The following is a 20,574-nucleotide window of genomic DNA, read 5'->3' on the forward strand; positions in this document are numbered from 1 at the left end:
ACTTTTAGGAACCGCGTGCCCTGGGTGTCTCAGGCGTGCATCGTGGGCCACATGCTGTAGGACCATCCATTTTTGGGTTCATCCTTTCTGCCTTTGTTTTCCTCGTCGAGCTGATCCTGACTCGGTTTTTCTTTGGAAACTAGAGCAAGGAAGTGAAAGTCACCAGGGGGAGTATCTGTTTTCCCCTGGTCTTTCTTCCTCATCACGCTGGCTCCAAGAAACGGATCCACTTGATGTATTTGTCGGAGAGGCAGGTGGGACCTTTGCACCATCTCCCTTCAGTGTGTGTGTGCGTGCACACCTGGTGTCCTTGCCTGGAAATATGATTTCTAGCATCCTCGGAAACTCGAGAGGATTTTCTAACAGATTCTTGCCCTCCCGTTGGGAACTGGGCCAAGGAAAGCTCCCCGGTACCCTGACTGCCCACAGGGCTAAGTCCAGTCGACGCGCCCGCGGCCTGTTGCTCTGACGCCCTGGGCCTGGCGCCCGCCTGCCTGGGTGGGACTGACTTTCACAGGGGAACGACAAAACCAAACTCGGAGATCAACGTGTGTCATATCTCTATCATGTACAGGGCGACCTGAGTTCCACCTTCTTGGGTACAGGAGCAGAATAATGGAAAAACAAATGAAAAATTCATTCTTCTCCACCAGCTTTGCCTGGAGGCAACAGGGGAAAATTCTTTGCACAGGACAGAGAGGAGAGAAAGGGAGCGTATGATGAATAGGAGTGAAACAGCCACAGAAGAGGGAGAGAGCTAGAGAGAGAGGGAAGGAGAGAGGGAGGGGAAGAGAGGGAGGGAGGGGAGGACAGAGAAAGAAGGAAACGAAACAGAGGAGAGACAGACAGATGATGGGAGAAAGGAGAGAACGCAGAAGGAAACAGAGGGGAGAGGGGAGAAGGTTGGAAGGGGAGGAAGGGGGGAGGCAGAGGGCGGGGCGCCAGCTGGACCCCTCAGAGCAGGCAGGCTGGGGGCCGCAGACCCCAGACCAGCTCTCACTGGTACCCCAGGCAGCTTCCCACAGAAGCAGGTTCGCAGCACGTGTGTGCTCGGCTCCCCCAGCCCCTGGGAAGGAAGTGGGCCTTCTTGGGTTGGGGGCTGAGGAGGGACAGGTGCCTCCCAAGGCAGGCGACTGCAGGGGGCAGGTTTGGCCGACCCTGGGCAATGTACAGCCCTGCCCCCAGGAGGCATGATTATGACCTCATTTGAAAGCCCAGTGAACCGAAGCTTAGAGAGTGGAGCTGTGTGACCCCGCGGGCCCAGGGTCCCAGCAGGACGTGCCGCCGCCCCTTCAGCAAACAGGTGCTTCGGCCCTGCCCCTCGATCTCCCGGCTCTTCCCAGGGTTGGCCCCCTGGAGCACTGGCACAGCACAGGCTGTGGAGATCTGTGCTTCCCTGAGTTGGTCGGCAGTTCACCTGAGTTCACTCCAGGCCTGGCCCCGTCATCCCTGATGGCAGTGCTGTGAGCTGAGCTGGTTGTCACCGGTTCTGGCCACGGTCCTTGGGAAGGCTTTCTGGGCCAAGGGAGTCAAGTGAGGAACAGCGGAAGGCCCTAGAAGCAGGAGTAAGCAAAGGCCTGGAGGTCAGACGGCGGGGCGAGAGAAGAAAATAGAGGTTGAGTCTGGGAGGGACCCAGGCTGAGGATGGCTGGGCTGACAAAGGACGGGTCACAGGGCGAAGAGGAGTCACCGAAGGGTCTCAGGAAGGGGACGCTATTTTCATTCCGGGCAGTTCCATGCGGCTGCGGTGTGGAGCCCTCGGCCTCCACTGGGTAGATCTGCGGGTCTGAGAGGCCCTGAGGAGCCCGGAGCAGTGACCCAGGTCAGAGGTGACAGGTGAGTCGCAGCGGGAGCAAAGGGGACAGATGTAAGAACTGTGTGGGGGAGAAGGGTCGGTAGCCCTTACTGAACGTGTGGACGCAGGGGAGGGACTTAGGGGGTGGCTCCTGGGTTTATGGTGTTTGGAACACTTTCCCGTTTATGGTCTCACTCCGTCCTCATAAAAGTACCACAGCGCATATACGCATCATTATCTCCATTTTACAGACGAGGAAACCAGAGGTCGTGGAAGTGGCTTATACACTGGTGAGTGGCAGAGAATGGGCTCAAACCCAGGCCTCCCGTCCCACCTCTGCCCGTGCTGTCGGGAACGTGGGGTTAGAAGTCACCCGCTGGCCGTGCCTTGGTTTTTCAAAGCTATATGATCAAGACCCATTTCCATAGTTTGACAAAATTTCAGACGAGGACCCCCTGCCCCCCTCTCCCAACACACACACACACACACACACACACACACAGATACATCTATTCTTTTTTGTGTTCTTAGAGCAGGGGTTGGCAAACGAAAGCCCGTGGGCCAATCTGGTCTGCTGCATGTTTTTGTAAATAAAGTTTTATTGGAACACAGCCATGCCCATTTGTTTACACATTGTCTAAGGCTGCTTTTGCACCACAACGCCAGAGTCAAGTAGTTGTGACAGAGACGGGCTGGCCCACGGAGCCTAAAATATTTACTACTTGGCCTTTCTCAGAAAGCATTTGTCAACCGTGTCTTAGACACTTGCTATGATCTGAATGTGTCCCCCGTCTCCACCCCCCAAATTTGCATGTTGAAATCCTGATGCTCAATGAGCCGAGATCAGGAAGTGGGGCTTTGGGAGGGGTTCAGGTGCTCAGGAGGGTGGAGCCCCGTGATAAGATTAATGCCTCACAAACCAGGCTCGGGGCGGTCGGGGGAGTGAGGGGGGGGCGTGGTCCCTGGTCTCTTCTACCCTGAGGGCACAGAGAAGGCACCAGCTATGAACCAGGAGGTGGGCTCTCACCCAAACCTGACCGTGCCGACACCATGATCCTGGATTTCCAGCCTCCAGAACCGCGAGAACTAAGCATGCGTCGTTTAGAAGCCACGCGGCCTCTGGCATTTTGTGAGAGCCTGAAGGGGCGAAGGCCCGGGTGTGAGACAAGCCTGTTCCATGAACGAATGACTCCCGGGTGAGATGATTAAATCCCAGAGGATCCAGTTTGCTGGTCTCTCGGCTTCACTTTGATCTAAGGCGGGACTGAGGAAGGGGGGCCCTGAGTAGAGCTTGGCACTCTTCTCAAGGAAGAGCTACTCGGAGTTCCTCCGAAGTCCGGCTTGCTGGCTGGGGTGGGTGGCGAGGGAGAAGTCACCGCCTCAGGGAAAGGGATCCCCCTTCCCCTCTGGGAAGCCCGAGGCCGGGGGTTGTGCCAACGAGGAATTTGGAGCCAAGGGTCTTGCCCAGAGGCTGGTGCTGATGCACAGGTCACACCTCGCGCACACACACATGGCTGCAAGATGTGTATTCCTTCCAGGCGTGGGACGAAAACACGAGCAAGGTGGAGCTAGAGGGGCGTGTCTCCGTCTGCGTCTCCGGAGGGTTCGTCCTCCAAGGCTGATGGGCATTCATTACCTCGCTCATCTAGAGCGTCAATGAAGCCCCTGGTGGGATGCCGTCAAGGGCACTGAGATCCCGGACGGACCTTCAGCCGTCATGCGGTCTGGCCTCCTGCTTCAGGGTGATCAGAGTCGCCACCAGCCATCGACCGCCTTCCAGAAGCCGGGTCAGGCCTCAGTCCAGTTTGAGGCCCTCTGTGCCGGTCTGAACTCTGCCTGTCGTCACATCACCGTCAGCTGGAAGCATCCAGTCCACTCAGGGCAGGGGGATTTGAATGTCATGCATGGAGTCAGAGAATCCTTTCCTCAGGGAGTTGGCTGGGGCCTTTGTGATTGTTCCCGATAACGGTCCTCTCAGTCCTGTTGAAGCCTGGCTCTCCTCAGGGATGGGGCTGTCCCCACTCCTCAGGAAAACCCATTCCACTGAATTGTTCCCTCACTGGTCCTCCATTTGCTCACCTGAAAGTGCCCGCCCCCCCCCCCCAGGCCCCCGTCAGCCGGACACCAGGCAGCGATCTCTTTCACATCATAGCTGGGAGAGCCGTGCGGGCATGCAGTGGCCTTGGGAATCAGACTGCCTGGTGACTCCTGGTCTCCCTGCTGAACGAGGGCTGTGACCTTGAGTGTGGCCAGTGGAACCTCCTCAGCTCCAGACTTATTCCCAGGAATGGAAATGTCCTGCATCTTCCAACCTTTCTCTTTCTAAGCCCCTCACCAGCCGGCTGAGGATGAGGTCGTTTGCCATTGACCACGAGATCACAGAGGTGGATGAACAGGTGCACCACTCGGGTTCTGCCCATTCAGATGATCTTCCTTCCCTGCTGCCTTCAAGGCCACCGCTGAGCAAAAGCTGTAAGGAAGCTGCATCAGCCTGCACCCCGTTTGGAGTCCCTTGGCTGCTACTCCCACCCTCCTGGCTCCTGGTGGCTCTTATCCCTGTTGCTGTCAGTGCAACGGGTTCTGTGCTGGCACCTTCCACCATCAGCCCTGGCCATGCAGAGGGGAGTGCCCAGGGAACATGATGGTGCTGGCACTCTTCAAATCAACCCATTTCTTACCGGCTTGGCAAAGGACGGATCTTCCAGGGTTTTCTATGTAGCAGAATCGTCTCGCGTGTCCTCTGAACTTACGCGCGTCATCCCACAGGCCCACGACTGGTAGACGTCTCATCTCTTCTCATGCTGCCTGCCGTGGCAATCCTGCCATTTCGGCCTCAGCGTGGGCGTTGTTTTGTCCACACTTCCCGGGGCGATTGCAGTAGTGAGTCTGCACCATTGTCTGGTGTCCTCCTCAGGAGCTTAAATCCTGGATTCTGGGTGAGCACACCCAAACTGATGAGCTCCGCCTTTCCCAGCCACCTACCCTGGCCCCCTTGACCAAGCAACACCCTCCAGTTCGGTCCCACGCATGATCTTCTGGAAGGTTCCTGCTGGTGCTTGCTGGCTGGTGATAACCAAGGTGGCCGCTCTCTTGTGAGACCCGTAGCCCCCCAGGAGGAAAGGGAAAGAAACAAAAATCTCGGTTCTAGAGGGTTTTTCTGGGGGTGGGGGGAGTGGCTGTCCAAAGGCTCTAAGGGCCACCTGGTATCTCAAACAGGAAGAACAGAATTTCCTACCTGTGCTTTCTCTAGGGATCTCCACCGGAAATCTCCACTGGGAGCTGGGCTTACTGAAATGGTCACCTGATAGAGTAAGTCACATGCCCCAGCTCTTAGGAGGGATTAAAGGCACCAAAGTTGGAAGGTGTGTGGGCCTCACCTGTTGGCCTGGAGACCTGGTTCCGCCCCAGAGCCACAGTGAGCCCCTTGGAAGGAGGCCTGGCAGCTGCTTTAGGAGGCACTGAGGGTTCAGGGAGGAGCAGCTCTGATGCGCCCAGAAAATGTGGGTGTGATCTCTTTGAGATGCAGGGAAGTTCCCAAGTCCTTAAACCTGAACCTTTGCCCTTTAGCCTTGTAATTCTGCTTCTGAAATTGCCCCGACCCTAACCTTTCAGTAAAGAAAGTGTGCATTTGCCTTGCACGGTCTGGCATGTTGGTCCCGTGGAAGCTGGAAGATCAGGTTGACAAGGAAGGGAATGCAGGTACAGGTGGCCCCTGTTTGATCCAACACCCTCCTGGAGCACTGCCTTTTCTGTTTTGTTTTGCTTTTTTCAACAGCCTTAATGAAGTATACTTTGATGTTCATTAAATTCATAGGGTTGTGGAATCATCACCATCCTCCAGCTTTAGAACCTTTTCATCACCCTGGTTATTCCCCTGTGCCCATTTCTGGGGGCTGCTCCCACCCCCAGTTCATGACCACCACTGGTCTGTGTTCTCTGTTTCTATAAATGTGCCTTTCCGGGACATTTCGTGTCAATGAAATCGTACGCCTTTTACGTCTGCCGTCTTTCACTTTGTGTGGTGTGTTCATCCAAGTGGTACCATGTCTGAGCCGTTCATCCTTTTTTACTGTTGGGGAAAATTCCGTTTTAAAGATATACCAAGTTGCCTGGGTGGCGCAGTCGGTTAAGCGTCCGACTTCAGCCAGGTCACGATCTCGCGGTCCGGGAGTTCGAGCCCCACATCGGGCTCTGGGCTGATGGCTCAGAGCCTGGAGCCTGTTTCCGATTCTGTGTCTCCCTCTCTCCCTGCCCCTCCCCCGTTCATGCTCTGTCTCTCTCTGTCCCCAAAATAAATAAAAACGTTGAAAAAAAAAATTAAAAAAAAAAAAAGATATACCAAGTTGTGTTTATCTGTTCACCGGTTGAACATTTGGATTGTCTTGAGTTTTTTGGCTATCGCGAACAATGCTGCTGTGAGCATTCATGTATAAGTCTTTGTGCAGACAAATGTTTTCGTGTTTCTTGAACAGATACCTAGGAATGGAACTGCTCTGTTGGGTAGTACATTTGTGTTTAACTTCTGAAGAAATTGCCATACTGCTTTCCAAAATGGCGGAACCATCTTTCACCCCCACCAACAGTGCGTGAGGGTTCGAGTCTTCCCACAGCCCTGCCAAGATTTTTATTGTCTTTGTGATGATAGCCATGCCAGCGGGTGTATAATGGTGGTTTTGATTTGCATTTCCCTAATGACTGATGATGGTGACATTTTTCATGGGCTTATTACCCATTTGTCTATCTTCTTTGGTGATGTCTGTTCACTGAAGTCTGTTTTACAGTTGGGTTTTTTGTTTTCTAAATCCTGAGGTGTAAGAGTTCTTTATGGAATCAGGAGGATATAAATCCTTTACCAAATATATGATTTACAAGTATTTTCTCCCAGTATGTGTCTTCTCTTTTCATTTTCTTACTGGTGTCTTCTGAAGCACACATGTTCTTAATTTTGAGGAAGCTTAATTTATGATTTTTTTGTTGTGTGGATGATGCTTTTGGTGTTGTATCTAAGCAATCTTTGCCTAACCCAAGGTTCAAAGTATTTTGCTAAATTTTCTCGTAGAAACTGTACAGTTTTCATATTTAAGTTTATGGCCCGTTTTGAATTACTTTTTTGAATTACCTTTTGTATATGGTGTGAGGTAAGAGTCTAAAGTCATTCTTTTGTATATGGATATTTGCCGAAAAGACTCTTCTTATTGAATTGCTTTGGAACTTTTGTCAAAATCAATTGATCATAAATGTAATAGTGTAATAATCTGGACTCTCAATTCTGTTCTATTGATCCTATTCTTTTTTTTTTTAATTTTTTAATGTTTTTATTTATTTTTGAGACAGAGAGAGACAGAGCATGAGCAGGGGAGGGGCAGAGAGAGAGGGATACCCAGAATCTGAAGCAGGCTCCAGGCTCTGAGCTGTCAGCATAGAGCCTGATATGGGGCTTGAACTCACGAGCCGTGAGATCATGACCTGAACCGAAGTTGGATGCTTAACCGACTGAGCCACCCAGGTGCCCCTGATCCTATTCTTATGCCAATACCACATGACCTTGATTCAAATAGCTTTATAGTAAGCTTTAAAGTTGGATAGTGTATTTTTTTTCTTCTTTTTAAAAATTGTTTTGGCTATTCTGGGTCCTTTGAATTTCCATATGAATTTTAGGATCAGCTAATCAATTTCTATTTTAAAAAAAAAGCCTACTGGTATTTCAGTTGAAATCATGTTGAATGTATAGATACATTTGGGCATAATTGTCATCTGAACAACATTCAGTCTTGAATCCACATGTGTGGATTGTGTCTCCATTTATTTAAATCTTCTCAGCAATGTTTCACTGTACAAACTTCGCATTTCTTTGTTAAATTTAGTTCTCAATATTTTATTCTTTTATTGTGAATGGCATTTTTTCTTAATTCCATTTTCGTGTTGTATGTTGTTAGGATACGGAAGTACAATTAGTTTTTGTGTATTAATATTATATCTTGTAACTTTGTTGAACTCCTTGATAAGTTCTAGCAGGTGTGTGTGTGTGTGTGTGTGTGTGCATGTGCGTGCACGTGTGCGCATGTGTGTCTTAGGCTTTTCTACATATAAAATCATGTCATCCGTGAATAAAGACAGCTTTATTTCTCTTCCAATATGGATACCTTTTTTTTTTTAACGTTTATTTATTTTTGAGACACAGAGAGACAGAGCATGAATGGGGGAGGGTCAGAGAGAGAAGGAGACACAGAATCTGAAATGGGCTCCAGGCTCTGAGCTGTCAGCACAGAGCCCGATGCGGGGCTCGAACTCACAAACAGCAAGATCATGATCTGAGCCAAAGTCGGACGCTTAACCGACTGAGCCACCCAGATGCCCCAATATGGATACCTTTTATTTATGTCCCTCGCTTGACTGCACCAGCTAGAAGTGCCAGCACAATGTTGAAGGGAAGTAGTGAAAATGGACATCCTGTCTTGTTTCTGATTGTAGGGGGAAAGTGTGCAGTCTTTCCGCATTAAGTAGGATATTAGCAATGAGGAATTTCCCTTTTATTCCTACTTGTTGAGAGTTTTTAATCATACATGTTAGATTTTGTCAAATATTTTTTCTGTATCTTCAGTTGTTCATGTCCTTTTGTCCCTTATTTTGTTAATATAAGGTATCATATTAAATAATTTTCGGATTTTAAACCAACCTTGCATTTCTGGGACAAATCCTTTTTATATATTGCTGGATTGAGTATACTAATACTTTGTTGAAGTTTTTTACATCTGTGTTAATGAGGTACATTGATCTATAGTTTTCTTGTGGTGGCTTGTCTGCCTTTGGTATCAAGGTAATACTGTCTAATAAAATTCATTTTGTGAAAAGTTTGTGAAGGGTTGGTATTATTTCTTCTTTAAATATTCAATAGGATTCATCACTGGAGCCTGGGTTTTTATCTGTGGGAAAATTTTTCAATTAGTAATTGAACATTTAAAATAGACTATATATCTATTCGTATATTTTTATGTCTTCTTGAGTCCGTTTTGGTAATTTGTTCCTCTCTAAGAATTTGTTCATTTCACATAAGTTGTCTAATTTGTTGGCATAAAGCTGTTCATAGTGTCTCTTAAAATCCTTGTCAACTTCTGGTTGGTAGTGATGCTCCCTTTTTCATTCCTGATCTTGCTATTTTGTGTTTTCTCTCTTTTTTTCTTGAGCATCTGACTAAAGATTTGTCAACTTTACTGATCTTTTTGAAAAAATAAACTTCTGGTTTCATGGCTTTTCTCTATTGTTTTTATGTTTTATGTTTCACTGGATTCCACTCTTTATTATTTATTTCTCTCTGTTTGCTTTGGATTTATTTTGTTCTTTGTTTTTTAGTTTCTTAAGGTGGACACTTAAGTTATTAATGTGAGACCTTTCTTCTTTTTTAATACAAATGTATATTTCTTTCTAAGCACTCCTTAGCACATCCAAGAAAATTTGATGTTTGTTTTTATTTTCATTCAGTTAAACATTTGCTAATTGTTCTTGTGGACTTTTTGACCTATAGGTCATAAAGAAGCGTGCTGTTTAATTTCCAAACAGTTGGGGTGATTTTCTCAATTTCTTTCTGTTTTTGATTTTAATTTAATTTCATTGTGACTAGAGAGCATACTTTGTGGGATATCAATCCTTTTAAATTTACTGAGACTTGTTTTATGGCTTTGAATGTAATCTAGCCTTGAGAATGTTCCGTGTGTGCTCGAAAAGCACGTGTATTCTGCTGTCATTGGTGAGGATCCCACTGGTGTTGGTTAGGTCAAGTTGGTTAGTAGTGTTGTCTTCTGTGTTCTTGCTCCTTTGTTTAGTTATTCTATAAACTACTGAGAGTGGGTATTGAAATCTGCCACTCTTATTAACGAATTGTTTCTTTTTTCAATTAAAAATATTTTGAAATGTGGTGAAAAATAGCGTAAAACAACCGTCTTAACCAGTTTTAGGTGCGCGATGCAGTGGTGTTAAGTATATTCCCATGGTGGTAAACAGATCTCTAGGACTTTTTCATCTAGCAAAATTGAAACTTCATATCATTAAACAATAGCTTCCCATTTTCCCCTCCCCCAGCTCCTGGTAACCACTCTTCTGCTTTCCGTTTCTATGAATTTCACTACTTTAGAGAACTTCTATATGTGGAACCATATAGGATTTGTCTCTTTGTGACTAGCTTATTCACTTAGCGTAATGTTCTCAAGGTACATTCATGTGGTAGCATGAGACAGAATCACCTTTCTTTAAGGCTGGATACATTCCATTGCATGGGTATACCACATTGTTTATGTATTCATTTATTGACAGACATTTGGGTTGCTTCTACTTGGCTATTGTGAATAATGCAGCAATATATGTCCTTTCAATTTTGTTAGTGATTGTTTCATACGTTTGAGACTCTGTTGGATATGCATATACTTATAACTATTATATTTTGCGAATAGGTTGATCATTTTAATCATTCTGGTGTCCTTCTCTATCCCTATATTTCTTTTTTAAAAATTTTTTAATGTTTATGTGTTTTTGAGACAGAGGGAGACAGAGCGTGAGCAGGGGAGGGGCAGAGAGAGAGAGAGAGAGACAGAATCTGAAGCAGGCTCCAGGCTCTGAGCTGTCAGCACAGACCCCGACGCGGGGCTCGAACCCATGAACTGTGAGATCGTGACCTGAGCGGAAGTTGACGCTTAACCAACTGAGCGACCCAAGTGCCCCTGGATCTTGTTTTTTTTTTTAAATTTAATCCAGTCTGTCAACTTCTGCCTTTTTAGTCTGTCAACGTCTGCCTTTTTATTGGAGTGTTTTGTCTACTTTCATTTCATGTAATTATTTTTAAAGTATTTATTTATTTAAGTAATCTCTACACCCAGTGTAGGGCTTGCACTCAAGACCCCTGAGATCAAGAGTCCCACGCTCCTCCAACTGAGCCATCCAGGTGCCCCCGCATTAAATGTAATTATTGGTGTGATTGGGTTTATGCCTGCATTTTACCATTTCTTTTCTCTATGCCTCATGTCTTTGCTTTTGTTTCTTCCTCTCCATTTCCTTTTGTGTTAACTAGAATTTTAGCATCCTAATTCTTTCATTGGCTTTAAAAAACAATTTGTAGGTCTATTTACTTGTTATTTGTTTATTTAATTTTTAGTGGTTGCTCTGGGGATTACCATATGCTTCTTAACATTTTGTTAAGAAGCATTTGTTCACATTTTGTTCTTTTTTAATTTATTTTCGTAAAAAAAATTTTACATTTATTTATTTTTGAGAAACAGAGTGAGACAAAGCGTGAGTGGGGGAGGGGCAGAGAGAGAAGGAGACACAGAATCGGGGAAGCAGGCTCCAGGCTCTGAGCTGTCAGCACAGAGCCCGACACGGGGCTCGAACCCACAAACTGTGGGATCATGACCTGAACTGAAGTCGGACGCTCAGCTGACAGCCACCCAGGTGCCCCTCACATTTTGTTCTTTTTAAAATAATATCTATCTTTGTCGATATTCTGTTTGTTGAGTCATTGCCATCTTACTCCCTTTTAGTTTTTTAAAAGATGTTTTTTTCTGAACCTATCTATAATAGCCGCTTTGATGTTCTTGTCTGCTAATTCCAATATCTGGGCCCCCTTAGACAAAGTTTCCACTGATGGCTTTTTTTTTTGTTTTTCTTTTCTTAGCCTGACTCACAATTTCCAGTTTCTTCCAGATCTCATAATTTCTCGTGGAAAACTGAGTAATTAAAGATTATATATTATGGTAATTCTGGATTTGGATCCTCTCAGCCCCCAAAGGTGGTGGTTGTGGCTGTTTGATTGTCGTTTAATAACTTGCCTGAACTTAGCGTGTGGAATCTATTTTCCCTCAGAGTGTAGCTACAGATGTCTCTGCTTAGGTTTTTGGTTTTGTTTTTCAAATTCTCTCTCTCTTTTTTAAAATGTATATTTTTGAGAGAGAGAGAGAGAGAGCATGAGCAGGGGAGATGCAGAGTGAGAGAGGGAGACACAGAATCCAAAGCAGGCTCCAGGCTCTGAGCTGTCAGCACAGAGCCTGACATGGGGCTCGAACTCATGAACCATGAGATCATGGCCTGAGCCGAAGTCGGACACTCAACCAACTGAGCCACCCAGGCACACCCCCCGCCCCACTCTTAAAGCCTGGCTACTTAGAACTTACCCTGTGTCTGTATTGCTTCCTGGTGAGGCAATGATTGCTCAGACACTTGGAACAGGTAAGGCTTCAACCCTCTGCTGACGGGTTGGTGTGTATGGATAAAGAGATGTATTCCAAGTTCAAGCAGTTTGTAAGACTGTTTTTTTGTTCACATTTTCTCAGTGCCTATGTGCTGGCTTACAGTCAGCCTAGGATATCTGTACAGCTTGGGCCCTCTTCAGTCTCTCGTGCATGAGTGTGTCAAGAGCCTATCAAGGCTAACTTTTGTCTCATTTCCCACATCTGCCTGTTCAGTCTCTGGCTGGTCGGCTGGTCTGCATTTGCCCTAATGAGAACCACAGGCTCAGACTAGCTCGAGGGCTGGTCTCCCCTGTTCAGTTGCCACTGACATTCTGCTCCTGGTACTGACACCACCACCGGGTAAGGGGTTACTCAGTGGTCCACTCCAGTCACCTCGCCCCTCTGTCATCAAAGCTACTGGCTTTCCTGGTGCATCCCACCTCGCGAGAAGGATCTAGGGTGAGGGCTAGGCGCAGCCCCAGGCAAGAATGCTGTATGCTTGCATCGTTTGTACCTGAAGTGCGATAGGTTTTCATGAACAACCGCTTCTCAATTTGGCGTGTAGTGTTTTGCCCAGTTTTATCATTGCTCTTTGCCCTGCTATACCAGAATGTTCTGCTAGCAGTGACTTTTAAGGGTTCAGAGTTAAAGATGCAGTCATCGGAAGGCCTGGAGGACCTTCGTAAGATCAGATCTTCTAGTAAGTTCTCCAACTTGCAAATTCTGCCCCCTTAAAAATGTAGACAGAAGCCACTGAGAATCCCTGGGTTACTCATCCATTTATTCTTCCTCCCTTCCCTTCCCTCCTTTCATCTTTCTTTCTTTCCTTCCTTCCTTCTTTCCTCCCTCCCCCTTTCCTTCCTTCCTCCCTTCCTTCCTTTTATCCATCCTTCCATCTATCTGTTCATCTATCCATCCATCCATCCAACCATCCATCCATCCATCCATCCATCCAACTTTCAATCATCAAACCTTTATCAAATGTTCATTCTGTCTCAGGCACTGTGTTAGGAGCCCAGAGAACAACCGCACCTAAGATAAAGTTCTTGTTCTCAAGAAAAGCACGTGGAAAGGAAGGACATCATGGTGATCGCTAGTGCCCCAACAGTAGCTCGGGTCCCTGTCCACACAGGACCAGGTAGGAGGGGTGGGTTGGGGTGAAAGTGTAGCGGAATGGGGGTGTTCCTCTGGCTTTTCTCATAGCTTCTCCAGTCGCTACTCTCTCTTCCTGCCTGACAAACTTTACTCCTTACCTAGAGACTCCTGTAGCCATACGTCTTCTGTCTTGCATGGAGCCCACTTAGCTTTGGGGGGAATTGTCTTCTCTGCTTCATATCACAAAACTCTAGACAGTGGTTCTTTATCTTCACCCGAGAACTGTTTCATGCTCTGGCATAGCAAAGTGTCTGCAGACAGAGATAAGCTATGTTTTCACATTTTTGTCTGCAAAATTAATGATCTACAACTACAATAAAACCATCATCTCCCGTCACCAGTGGGGGTCCCAGGACATTCTGAGCTTAAACACACACACAGACTCACACACACAAAACCTCAATGGCAAAAAGTGCAGATGTGTTTCTTTTTCCTTTTCCTTCAGTAGTGTTTGCATTGGTTAGAAACGTGGAATCATAAAATGCTACTGTCAAAACCCTCCTCGGAGATTTTCCAGCCCAAAGGCTTTATTTGACCAGAGGGGAGATGCGGGATGGGGGTTGGGTCCAAGCGTGTTCTGTCGGGGGACCTGCCCGGTCCGGGATGGAATCTTCAGCCCCGTTTTCTGCTCTTCAGCTGCCTGGTGGTGCTTTTAAGTTCTCCACGTGGGCAGAGGGCTGGGAAGGCCCCAGCCCAGGTCTTGAAAAGTTGGCTGTCCTTGAGTCCCCAGCCCTGTCGTCTTCTGCTGCCTAGTGGTTCCTGCACTGGCTGAGTACAGACTCTGATCTCTGCTCACGACTCTGCTTCGCGCTGACTTCCTTCCGCCTGTCTTCAGACCCATGGGAACCTTTGAGGCGGTAAAAAAACGATGCTTCAAGGCAGGCTGCCCCTTGGCAGATAGGCACCTGCATGATTGCACCGGTCGTTAGAACACTGAAGTGTTTTCCAGTGGTAAACGGCTGCTGCCTGCCTCCTCAAGCACCCCCCTCCCCTGCCCTGACCACTCAGTCATCCAGCAGCTGTGAGCTTAGCTTTGCCAGCAGAGGCCCCCAGGACCCCGGCTAAGAGCATGGGATCCGGAGCCAACCTGTCTGGATTGAAACCCTGGTTCCTCTTTGGCTCTGTGACAATGGGCAGGTTGATTAAATTCTTCTCGAAGCCTCAGTCTCCCCATCTGCAAATGGGGATATATACACACCCCACAGGGCCGCTGGGAGATTCACGCTAATAAAAATGTCCCGGCTTCTATCTTTCTCACTGCTGTCACCCTATACCTGCTCTCCTAAATCAGCAGTGAGGACTGTGGGCCTCTGTCTTGTTCTTAGGCTAGATATAGCCACACGCCAGGGGCCATGCAGGACAGAGAGGAAGTAGGCTCTGCCCAAGAGCTTTTCTCCCTTGAATCATGCTGGTGATGCCTGTGACCTTCTGGGCCCTGGGCTCTGCCTGTGTATACTGACTGTGGCTTCTTTCTTGTCAGGACCACTGGGTCTACTTCCTTAGAACCAGCTGTCCTCTCCTGCCACCCACATTCTAACTACAGTGAGGGCTGCTGTCACCCCAGTCACAACCTTCGTGAGGATTGGAAACAGGTAGCCCCTCTGGACAAGCGTATGACTTGGCAGTTGGACCGCAGGCCAGATTTCTGGCTCTCCTCACCCCTTTGGCTGTGTACCCTTTGTGCAGTGCACATCCCATACAACTGTATACGGCGTCCCTGCTGGCAGCCGTCAGGAGGCATTTAGGAAGGGTGCCGATAGATTTGTAAGCTAACAACCATAGTCATGAGTCCAAGCTTTGCTTTATAATCCAATGGCGTGGTTAACAAAGTGTCCCAAACCCTCGATATTTATTCACTAGTCATTTGTTGAGCCCACTACGTGCCAGACTCTGAAGATACAGACATGACCAGGATCTGACTAGTCAGGACTCGATACCGGGGTCAAGGCAGGAAGACCTGTCCGGGGCTGGAATCCAGGAAGGGGTGAGTGTTCTTGAGCAAGGGAGCCGCCCGCCGTCTCCTCTGCCAGGCCTTCCCGCCAGGGCCGGTCTGTGCTCCGACTTCAGCCCCTCGGCTGGAGGAACTCAGCCTTTCTTCCACCGGCACCCTGCTCAGAAGGCCCTCTGTTCCTGCATCTTCTTTCCTGGGGAGGCTGACGTTGCATCCTGCCGCCTCAGCCCGGCTGCCCCCTGGAGGGGAGCCGGTTAGGCAGTGGGCAGCATGCTCCCCCGTGCACCTTCGCAAGCACGGCGGTGTCAGAAAAAGGACACAAGGAACCTGCGCGGGGTTTGCAGATGAGCGAGTTTTGCCGCCGTGTGCTCCTAGAACAGGCTCACCTTTTGCACGGTATTAATGTAAAAGTTTCATTTAAAAGACACCAGCTGCGGTCCTACCCAGGTTTATTCACATGGGACCTTCGCTGGGTCAACTTAATACTTAACTACTGCTTATTATCCCATCAGTCTTCAGGGACAACCCATGATCTAATTGCCCGGCATTTATGTTGCTTGGTAACCACACATAGAGAATAATAGTCCTTAAAGGGGCAGTGCGAAATTTCATGCCCCTGTCGTGAAGTACCCTTCGTTTCCCAGAGCACCCTGTGTTTTTTAATTCAGTGAATAAAAATGTGTAATGAATAATTAATTATGTGCTTGGAGGCACAATAGCTGCCTACTTTTGAATATTCATCAGCGGCATTATTAATTCACTAGAAATCCCAGGGAGGAATGGGGTAGGCTTTTAGCCTAGCTGGAGGACTTAAAGATAATGCTTTGCAACACGCAAAAACTTTTCGAGAGCCGACTTTTCTTTGGGCGTCGCTTTCTGGTTAATTTTCCTCTTTCAAGAACGTTTCGCCATCCCTGCGGAGCTGGTAGGATGCACAGACCACCGGTGACCATGAAGAAAGGCCCACCCTGGACCTCCCGCCTGGAAAGTACATTAATAACCAGGCCCCCTGGCCCTCCGCGGCCCAGAGTGTGCTCGTGGGAGCCAGGGGCCTGGTGGCAGAGGCGGGAGCCCACGGTGGCTTCTGGAAACGAAAGCAGAAGGTGCGTTTGACAGCTTCACACTTTCCCACTTGGGACCTTCTCCTGTCACGGAGATGGGGACGATGGTCTCTTCCTCTGCAGCCTCTGGTGGACGGATCTGGTCTGTAACAGGCCGTGGGCAGAGAGCCCAGGTCAGCACTGGAAGCCTGGCCTCTGGGCCTCCTGGTGGCGTCCTCCTAAACACACCTGTGACGAGCCTCACCCCTAAGGCTGGTGCCGTTTCCTGGTGCACTTTTCTGCGACCTTCCATGGGGCTGTCACTCCTTACCCCACATCTCCAGTTAGCCCGCGGGAATCTCCCCTGGCCAATGCAACGATGCATGCAGAAGGCGCTGGCTGGAGCTTCTGTGGAGTTTTCTGGAAAGGAGGTGGGGAGGGAGTCCTGTCTCCCCTCTGCCTTGCTCCTCTCCTCCAGCCTGCAGTGTAGATGAGACGGTTGAGGCTCCAGCCGCCATCTTGGTCCATGAGATAACTCTGAGGATGAAAACAATGTGCTTGGAGATTGGGTAAGAACCATGGAAAGACTCTGGATCCCTGGGGACCTTGGAAGTACTGTACCAGCCCAGAACTACCCTCTCTCCATGCTTCTTCCACACGAGAGAGTGAGGAACCTCTCACTGTTTAATCTGGATCATTCTAGGCCTTCGGCTGTGTTCTGCTGAACCAAATCTTAGTCTAGACCCCCCCCCCCCCCCAGAGTTCTGTCATTGTTCCTGCATTCTTTTTGGGTCCCTTAGCAACTGGTAGCCGTGGAAGCTCTTTTGAAAGCTGAAGTCTCGAGTAATAAAATATAGCTTGTGTACCCCAGGTGCAAGAAGGTGCTTTAAAAGCAATGTTCTGGGGGGTGCCTGGGTGTTTCAGTCGGTTAAGCGTCCGGCTTTGCCTCCGGTCAAGATCTCCAGGTTTGTGGGTTGGAGTCCCGCATCGGGCTCTGTGCTGACGGCTCGGAGCCTGGAGCCTGCTTCGGATTCTGTGAGTCCCTCTCTCTCTGCCCCTCCCGACTTGTGCTGTCTCTCAAGAATAAATAAACATTGAACAAAAAATTTTTTAAAGCAATGTTCTGTAAGGAAGGCTGCAGGCTTCTCTTTGGGTCTCCCTGGGGCCCCAGGACCTTACCTGGAAATGGCAGGAGGTTTAGACAGCTCTCTGTAACTGGTTTAAAGGAGTTATTCAATTTAGTCCACGAAAGGATTATTCCAACCCGGGTGAACTCACCCTCTGAAACGTGCTTCCACAGTTCATCGTGCCTAAGAGGCTATCAAACACAAGGTGCACCATTATTTTATGTATCACCAAGCAAGAAACAAATGCCGCCAGTCATCATTGTAAAATGCATCCTGATTTTGGAAATATGAAATGTGAAAAAAAACCACGTGCTTTTTGGAATCCACGAACTAAGGTACATACAGTTAACTGTACTCTTAACTTCAACATGTAATGGTTCACGACAACCGCAGCTCCCACATAGAATTCTGCTACTCACTCCTGCTTCTGTTCTTGCCAGGAGATAGGGGAGGCCCTTCTGGATCCCAAGTAGTTTTCGTTCCACAGCGAGAATACCAGGAAGGAGACCGCTTCTGGAGTCAGAGCCTTATTCCTCTTGGCAGAATATATCTGTGTCTCTGTGTGCAGTTACCCCAAAGTCACTTTCGGTACTAAATCTCTCTTGCTGGTGATTCTGGGTGTGGTTCGTTCCCTCCACTCTGCTCAGGAGAGTCCCCGGCAATGGCCCTGCATTACCGAGGTGCGGATTTCCCTGGAGCTTGGTCCTCTCTCCCCCTGTCCCTGGGCTCCAGCTTGTGCCCGTGAGTGTCGGCTGCACTGTACCTGCATTTTGGTGATGGGAGGGACGTCTCTGTCTCTCTGTATCAGATGCCATTGATGCGCTGACCCACGTCGCCTCAGCCGACTTGTGCACCTGCAGCTGGGTGGGCCATCTTCAACCCACCAACAGCTTCCCAGCGTGCACCTGACTCTCTTTTGCTCCGCCTTCCGGTTTTTCCCCATCCACTTGGAAGTTGCTATCGCTGCTCAGCCAGAGGTGAGTAAATGCTGCAGCCTTCCCACTGATGTAAACTGAGGCCCGCCCCCATGGCTTCTCAGAGGGACCCCAGCAGGATTAAGCCCCGGGTTCCCACAGTGGCAACCCTGCCGTGGCCTCTGGATGGGGTCATGCTATGAGGGATCCTCGTGGACTTTATAGGGTTTTCTCCCCTCCCTGTCTCCTTTTTCCTGCTCACTTGTGCTGCCCTGAGTCAACCGACCTGCCTCAAAGTCCTTTGGTCAGGATCTGCTATTTATCAGAAAGAGTAACTTCCTGACTGGGCTCCAGGCTAAAAAAAAAAAATTTTTTTCTCCAATACACAGAAAAGTGGACGCCCTATAAGAAACCTTCCTTGTGGCTTGCGAGTTGTCATAGGCTGTCGCGGTAACGGTCTTGGAGAGCCACACCTGCAGGGAGCCCTGTCCTTCTGCAGTCCCCTTCCGTGAGCACGCTGGCCTGGCTGTGGGACTCACTTTGGCCAATGAGACAGAAATAAGCGTGATGCAAGCAGAGGCGGTAAGGGCTTGCACATTTCGGGAGGGTCCGTTAACATACAAGGAAGTCCAGTCCTGCCTCCCGGGGGACGAGCCAGCACACCTAGCAGAGCTGAGACCCCTCAGCCAACAGCCGGCACCAACCACAAGATGTGAATGAAGCCGCAGGCCAGGGCCCGCCTTCACCAAACTCAAGTTTTGACACATTGAATTGTTTTCAACCCAGCCCAAACCAGCAGATTTCGAGCCAAGGAGACCCCGCTTGCTTTATATACCCTGAGAAACTGTGCCCGGCGTCTGCGAGCCACGGGTGCAAGAAACCCTGCAGCCATAAAGAAAGACCTCACGCCGAGGCTGCCTTCTGATGCCCTCTGACCCAGGACTCCCCTCTGGGAGCAACATCACCTAGGCTTGTAAGACCCCTCTCCAAGCCCCCTCGCCCCCCGGGAGTTCATTTGCCTTCATCCCCTTCTGGGTGGTGGCCCTCCCTCCTTCTGCCCTTGTCCCCGGACAGGACCACGCATTGAGGGCCTTCTCTCACATGCAGACTTGTCAGACCTACACCACATAAAGATTTGCGCAGGATATTGCCACCCCGTGGTTGGATCTCTCCACCTGATCACTACAAGGGCAGAGATCAGAACACACTGAACCCACCAGGGATGCCGCCTTCCGGAAGAGGAGCTGTGGGGTCCACCCTGGGAGGTGTGGGGGCTCAGAGCCTATAAAGACAGGGCATGGCATGCAGGAGTGACCCACAGCTGGATGGCCGAGATCGAGGGCCTGGGAGAGAGAAAAGTCGGCTGGGGTAAGAGGAGAGAAACCCTCCAGGAGAATCAGAAGCAAGGAGAGGACAGGTGATTATTAAGAGTTGTTACGATGAGGTTCTTCGGAAGCTTTTTATCTTCATGAGGTCCCAGTAGTTCATTTCTGCTTTTAATTCCCTTGTCTTTGGAGACGTGTCAAGTAAGAAATTGCTGCAGCTGAGGTCAGAGAGGTTTTTTCCTGCTTTCTCCTCTAGGGTTTTGATGGTTTCCTGTCTCACATTCAGGTCCTTTATCCATTTTGAGTTTATTTTTGTGAATGGTGTGAGAAAGTGGTCTAGTTTCATCCTTCTGCATGTTGCTGTCCAGTTCTCCCAGCACCATTTGTTAAAGAGACTGTCTTTTTTCCATTGGATGTTCTTTCCTGCTTTGTCGAAGATTAGTTGGCCTGCAAGGGAAATAATCAACAAAACTAAAAGGCAAACGACGGAATGGGAAAAGATATTTGCAAATGACATATCGGACAAAGGGCTAGTATCCAAAATCTATAAAGAACTCACCAAACTCCACACCCGAAAAACAATCCAGGGAAGAAATGGGCAGAAAACATGAATAGACACTTCTCTCAAGAAGACATCCAGATGGCCAACAGGCACATGAAAAGATGCCCAACGTTACTCCTCATCAGGGAAATACGAATCAAAACCACACTGAGATATCACCTCAGGCCACTCAGAGTGGCTAAGATGAACAAATCAGGAGACTACAGATGCTGGCGAGGATGCGGAGAAACGGGAACCCTCTTGCACTGTTGGTGGGAATGCAAACTGGTGCAGCCGCTCTGGAAAACAGTGTGGAGGTTCCTCAAAAAATTATAAATAGATCTACACTATGACCAATAGCAATAGCACTGCTAGGAATTTACCCAAGGGATACAGGCAGGAGTGCTGATGCATAGGGGCACTTGGACCCCAATGTTTATAGCAGCACTTTCAACAATAGCCAAATTATGGAAAGAGCCTAAAAGTCCATCAACCAATGAATGGATAAAGAA

Source organism: Prionailurus bengalensis, chromosome B3 (genome assembly GCF_016509475.1).
Source record: "Prionailurus bengalensis isolate Pbe53 chromosome B3, Fcat_Pben_1.1_paternal_pri, whole genome shotgun sequence".
Lineage (NCBI taxonomy): Eukaryota > Metazoa > Chordata > Mammalia > Carnivora > Felidae > Prionailurus > Prionailurus bengalensis.